This window comes from Mytilus trossulus, chromosome 6 (assembly GCF_036588685.1).
Source record: "Mytilus trossulus isolate FHL-02 chromosome 6, PNRI_Mtr1.1.1.hap1, whole genome shotgun sequence".
Taxonomy (NCBI): Eukaryota; Metazoa; Mollusca; class Bivalvia; order Mytilida; family Mytilidae; genus Mytilus; species Mytilus trossulus.
Window position 1 is genome coordinate 29582236 of NC_086378.1, and position 7679 is coordinate 29589914.

Genomic DNA, 7679 nt, shown 5'->3' on the forward strand with positions numbered 1-7679 from the left:
ATTTTTATTACGTCAGACGTGCGTTTCATCTACATAAGATTCATCAGTGACGCTCAGATTAAAATAGTTATAAAGCCAAACTAGTACAGAGCTGAAGAGCATTGAGGACCAAAAATTCCAAAAAGTTGTGCAAACAGTTGATTTGTCTACTCAATATAATAAACTATCACACAATCTTATGAAAGAGACCTAAGTTTACGAAGTTGAGGTTGATTTAAAAATGTGAGAATCCCTTCAAGAAAAATATTTACATTTTTTCATGGTTTGTGATTTTATAATCTATATTTGAATAAACCACTACTGTCCATTTAATGATCAAAAAGGCATTTGATGCTGGAAACAACATTTAAAAAAATAAAAAGAACATGCATAGCAATATTAAATCGTCGTTATTCAATTATCTGATAGCAGTACTATAGTGTACATCGCACCACTGACAATTGTTCGTATTGCAATGTTTGTATGTCAAGCGATATGTTCTCTCTTACAAAATAAGTTTTCTAAGATGGTTTCCCATCCAAATATTACGCTTTAAAGTAAAACGGTTCGATGTTTTTTTTAAGTGAAGTGATTGGTTGAGTTAGGCCTTTTTCAATTGCTTTTTAAATTTTGTTCTTATGTTGTGCTTAAACACGTTGTAGGGCTAAGAGCTCACAAACATGCTTTTACACCGCCACTTTCTTCATTTTACTGTTCCAAGTTCAGAGTCTGCAATTTAGACTATACTGCTCGGGTTTTCTTATTAGTAAAAGCCGTACGTTTTACTTTAACTGCTTTTATCCACTTCTTTGGTCACATTTGCCTCATATCCTCGTTTTCAAATGCAACGCAAAATTGTCAGAACTTTTAGCAAGCTTTATCAGTAAAATGGAGAGTTACTCAACAATAGATCCGATTGCAGAAAACAAATAAATAAAATGCATTTTCTGGTTATATGATATTACCATTACATAGATGTAAGAAATCAATAAAAAGTAAAATCACAAAAATACTGAACTCAGAGGAAAATCAATTTGGAAAGTCCATAATCACATGGCAAAATCAAAAAACAAAACGCATCAAAAACGAATGGACAAGAACTGTCATATTCCTGACTTGGTACAGGCATTTTCAAATGTAGAAAATGGTGGATTAAACCTGGTTCTATAGCGCTAACCCTCTCACTTTAATAACAGTCTCATCAAATTCCGTTACATTTACATGATGCGTTAAATAAACAGTCACAATCAATAAAATAGTCAAAATATGGGAACATCAGTCATCATCGTATAACAATTTAACAGGACACAACAACATCTACTATCTACGAACACATGGATTGATTTGAGTGTCTGACGTCAGAAAAATTATATACGTCACATAAATTTGTCGTTCGATGTGAATACAATAGTTATCAAAAGTACCTGGATTATAAACAATTTTGTATTTTACATAGGCAATGAGCGCAGACAGGGTTAAAAAATCAAAAGTATGTAAGAATAAATTACAGAAATCAAACTAGTCCAAAAGTTATACATAGAATTTATGAGAATCCAAAACTTTTAAAAGGAACAATTTAACAGGACACAAAAACCTATTCACGAACACATGGATCTACTTGAGTGTCCGACGTCAGAAAAATTATATACGTCACATAAATTTGTCGTTCAATGTGCATACAAACAATTTTAAAATTTACATAGGCAATGTACGCATACAGGGTTAAAAAATCAAAAGTATGTAAGAATAAATTACAGAAATAGACCGAGATTCAAAAATATATATTTATTAGAAGCATACTAGCACTAATCCTTTGTATTTTGTTTAATATATCACATGTATCGATGGAGATTAGATTTATACTGTAGCTGAAGGTAGAATGTAAAACAACAAATAGCAATAATGTAAAATATTCTAAACAACCATAAAAAAAACAATCAAGAGATATCTCAACTCCCGGATTTAAGCTCTTAGAGTTAGACTTATGAAATTATCTTTGAAAAAATTAACAAATGTAATAGTTTCACATCAACATTCAGGACCAAGGAACTTGCTACAGTAACTAACTGTGTAACTATCGTGTAATGGTAGTTCCAGAATATGACAGTTGTTTTCCATTGGTTTGATATATAAGAGCTTTTGATTTTGTCATCTGATTAAGGACTTTCCCTTTGAATTTTCCTCGTAGTTCAGTAGTTTTGTGATATACTTTTCACTGGTAGCGGTTCATTTATTTGTATTCTTAAAAGGCAGTTTAATTGTCCCTCTGTACACACTGAATTTCTAAGGTTGCTTGATAAAAACATTTGAAGATTACAACTTAGATATTTTAATTGATTCTGATTGATTTCGAAAGGGTTAGAACAAAAATACAAGTTACATTTGAATCTGATACATGGATTTATATTAATGGACTTAATGTATTTCGGCAAATCATGTTCACCTAAAAACAACACTTGTGTTTTGGTATATATTGGTTTTCCTGACTTGGTATATGCATTTTCTAAGGATGAAAATGGTGAATTAAACCTGGTTTGTTTTATAACTAGCTAAACGATTCCAGGTTTAAAGAAATGGAACTTAAACCTAGTACGTGTATGTTAGTCGCATAAAATTTCATTATATATATAACGATATGTTGACAGAACAAACAGATATAATTGGTAAAAATGTCAAAATTGTGTACCATCTGAATCACTATTTAGCAAAGAAATATGCAACAAAAAACCTCAAAATAGTATTAAGACAAAGGTCATTAGTGAAAACGTGATAAAAAAAAAAAAGAATTGACAAAAGCACTTTAAAAAAAAAGCAATGATGGTATAAATAAGTACAGAGCCACTTCATATGTAACAAAGAAACACAAAATGGCATATACACAGAGCACATTGTCAAAAATGAAAAATAAGAATATAAAAATAAACCATAGTACAATAACACAATTGCCTTGCTACATCAATCGAAGAAGACGTCTTTTCATTGGTAACATTTTACTAGCATATGTCTTGTTATATGTTTTTAAATATACTTTTTTTTGTAAATATATCACAGACGACACAAAGGTGAACAAAAATAAAATTCCTAAACAATTTTATGATACCTATCAATTAATATAAATGTACATTTCATTAGAGACTATCATTAGCTTTTTTTGATTTTCTTATTACATGTACCGTCTGTTGTGTGGTTTTTTTTCTTTCTCTCTACATATAAATATTTCTTAGTAACTCAGTCAACATTGTTCGTCAAAATTTCATATAATTACTCGCCAAAACGTAATACTTAAATTAAATTAAGGACTGAAAGTATATATACATAAAATTTATGTAATATAAATTTAAAAGGCAATTACTACATAATTCAGCCGCCTACCAAAACCAATAACAACAACAACAACAACAATAACACAACGACGGGATGCATAAGTACAGAGCCACGTCAAATGGATATCACAAGACAGACTAAATAAGTAGTAATCATAACAATTACCTTTTGTAGTTTTTTAACAAATAAAGCAAAAAATCAAATATAATAAGAAATTGCATCGCTAGTAGTCTGTTATTAATTTTAAAATACACTGTAAGATTTATTTACTAGTTTCCTTATTACGGTAACAGCTGTTTACATAATAAAATAAAGAAGGTTGATACATATATGGTAAAGGTAAAGGGATAGCAAAAAAAAATTCAAGTGCAGCTATGTTTGATAAGGCTACAATCTTTTTATATTACATTCATTGATTTTTAATCGAAAGGTACGTATTTTTGTAAAGCTAATAACAATGTCATGACCATACAATGATCAATTTATGGCAAGCAAATGCTTCTTTCGTTATATCTTTGATCGCAAAAATCCATTATAAACTTGTTTATAACACAGAAATTATGCTCAAACCTCTTTTTTATTTGGGACAATTTTATTGATTTACGTTCATTAGGAACGCTGACAGTCAAATAATAAAAAGCCATGAATAAATCAGCACTACACCCGTGTAGTCCTGCCCTTAAGAAGTTGGTTTACATAGAACTATGCTGTGTCTTGTGTACTTTTATTTGTCTCTATGGCTTTTTTTAAGCCAATGCGTTGTCAGTTTATTTTCGATCTATGCATATGAGTTTGAATGTTCCTCTAGTAACTTTTGCCCCTCCTTAGCACGTTATTTGCGTCATAGAAATCTAAAAATGTTGAAACGATTTGAAGAAACACATAAGTAAACAAGATTTTCAACAATGGCATCATCGAGATGTATTTGTGACTTTATAAATAAATGTAAAATTTGTATATAAAAAAATAATTTGGTGCTTTATTATTTAATAAGATTTCTGATTTCTTCCAAGGACACAAATATTTTGTCTTATATATATGATACCTCTAGAATATATTAACAATTGAGTTACGGACCAACTATATCAAGTACTACCAAACATAAGATCGGGTAAAATCATGGGGGAAAGTTGAAATATGAAACAAATATTGTATTTCATAGTTGACTTCTGGTAGGTGTATTTGAAGTTCAATATCCGAAAGGCTGCTTGCAGTTGGTTCGATATTAAAATTTCAGGGTTTAAAGTTATAAACCTTAAACTATTCGATTACATTAAAAGCATGATAGTCATAGTTAAAAAGAATAAAAAGAGATGTCCAAAATCTTATAATGTGACCCCTTTGATAAAGTTATCGTAAAAAAATCAAAGATTAAAACCCTCAAGTATATTCTTTTATGTAAATCGAATTTTCCTCTTTTTAAAATTTAGAATTTAATCAATAAAATTTAATCAGTTGTATTATTTTTTGATTTACTTCTATTAGTTTTTGTTAAATTTGCACTTTTAAAAAAAAATGTGTAGAATTTATCATTGCTTCCAATAAAAAAATAATTGATATGAGAAAAGATTTTACCTCAAGTTTCCATATTGTTTAATAGCAACCCTTAATAAAAAAAAATAATGATGCTTTGAAAAACCTAAGCTACATGTGTATGACCCAGGAATGTTTACACCAATGAAATGTAGGATTAAATGTCTGCAACTGTCAAATTAAAGAAACTTTTTTTCGATCTATTTTCGTTTGCAACGGATGTGATGTACTATGATATGAGGATATTTTCCCTTGCAAAAGGCAAGATTTTTGAAAGAGTAAAAATTATTTTATCTATTTGTAAGGCAACTGCTTAATTATACCGTGAAAGTGGTTTCTATTTCACACAACATATGTAAAGATGATATCATTAAAATTACATTTTTGTAAGATAAGATCCAAAATGTACATTCAAACTCCCGAATTGAAGATAAGCAGACAACTTCACTGTTAAAATAAGGAAAAAACATGATATAAAATGTAAAATGTTACTTATCCGATGACTAATTTTGAAACACAACTTTTGTAACTTAAGATTGTTAAGCCTACAACACCGATTTTTCGCGTCTCATCTTAACTAAATAGTATTGACATTTAAATAACCAAATATTTTAAGAAACTGATTTTTTTCACATTTAAGTAATTAGAAATTATGACAAAGGATTTTATTTTATAAGTTTTAGTGCTAAGGAGTAGGTCCAGTAAGACCCCCTTTTGGTCCCAAAATATAAAAGTTTTACAAAATTGATAAAAAGTAAACTTTTTGTTATTTATCGGACAGAAGAAGGAGTCTGCTACATAAATTTAGGCTGTTTTGTGACAATATATTGTCCATTTATCGGGTAGTAGCACCATAAAGTCATGCTAAATTACTGAAATCTTCACAATTGTATCAATTTAGTTAAATTTTAGACGGTTTCCGTGTAAAACGAAAGTGGCCGCATTCGTGTTCATCCTTAATATTGAAATGCAAGTTGTATTGGATGATAATACATAACATATATAAAGGTTGAGGATGAACACGGATGCGAACACTTTTATTTTTGACAAAAACCATCTGAAAAGTGACATTTTTCGGCATATTTGGTAGGTTTTGCATATTTGAGCTTAAATAGGATCGTTTTTCATGACTAAATCAGTTAAAATCTTTCACATGAATTAATTGAATCAAATGAAATAGACTCTTATGTGTTTAAAAAGTGGTCAAAATCTTTCGTCAGATGAACCTAAAATTTGAGGCCAAAATCGGTCCTTACTGGACCTACTTCTTTGTTTAATATTTAGAGTTATTTAATTAATAGGTAAATATCAATACAATAACTTTACTTTTATATTTAGGATTAACATCTCTGAGGATAAAACTTATCTTCTTAACCTGATATTTGTGTTACATGATCATAAAAAAAGTCATTGGTGATGAAAAATCCTTTTTCCTACAGCCATTTGAAAGCATCCCATAGTTAAAACAAATTCCAAATTTTCCTTAACTTTAACCAATTTTTAGGTCAAATCATGAAAAAAAAATTCACAATTAAACTTTTTTTCATTCTTTCACTAAAAACAAAGTATACCTCTGAACAAAATTTTTGCTTTTTCGTGTCAAATTGACCATGCTGTCAATTTTGTAAGATTTGGATGTTACTCTATCTTTAGAACAAAAAACAAACTGCTCAACTTCCTCGTTATAAATAGTTGAACAAATGCATATTGAAATATATTGAAGATAAAAAAAAAAAATGATGGATTTACTTAATTTTGATAAAATTCATTTCTGTGTTCCACTCGCCAATTGCTCAACATTTTTGCTGCTAACACTTACCGGATTGGCTATAAAAATGGAAAATTGTATTACTCAAGCTCTACTCATTGTAAGTATACAATTGATTCACAGAGTTTATCATATTTATGGTATTTTGTTTAATTTTTTGTTATTGACAGAAACCTTAACGAGATATTAATGTCACTTACTCTTCACAGTTAGTGAACAATTATTGAAAATCACCTAACACATAACCCCTCATCATTACATTCAAATTTGTCATACCAGATATTTTTATATAACTCAAAATATTGAATTTGGCTATCCAGATAATTTATTTTATTAAGAAAAATAAAAAGAGGAATATAAACAAAAAGATGTATTATGATTGATACGTAAGCAACGTTAGGTCAAAGTGCGATGTCCAAATATGAACTTGAACTGAATTTTAATGTGCGTATTGTTATGCGTTTATTTTTCTACATTGGTTAGAGGTATAGGGGGAGGGTTGAGATCTCACAAACATGTTTAACCCCGCCGCATTTTTGCGCCTGTCCCAAGTCAGGAGCCTCTGGCCTTTGTTAGTCTTGTATTATTTTTTTATTAGTTTCTTGTGTACAATTTGGAAATTAGTATGGCGTTCATTATCACTGAACAAGTATATATTTGTTTAGGGGCCAGCTGAAGGACGCCTCCGGGTGCGGGAATTTCTCGCTACATTGAAGACCTGTTGGTGACCTTCTGCTGTTGTTTTTTTATTTGGTCGGGTTGTTGTCTCTTTGACACATTCCCCATTTCCATTCTCAATTTTAAAATATATACCGCCTAAAAAAGGAAAAAGGCCTACACATGATAAATGTAAAACAATATTAGAAACTTAGCATACGTTTTGGTATACTAGAGTTTAATGCATTGATTTTATATACAGGAACAGAACCTGGTTCTTCTTCGCAACCTGCTGCATTGGCCGGACCTGGACCTAAGAGCAATGTTGCTAGAATAATTAAAGATCTTAAATTGACTTTAAACGGGAAAAGTTTGAACGCAAAGAATCCAAAATTACAGGTAAGGATGGTTTGAACAT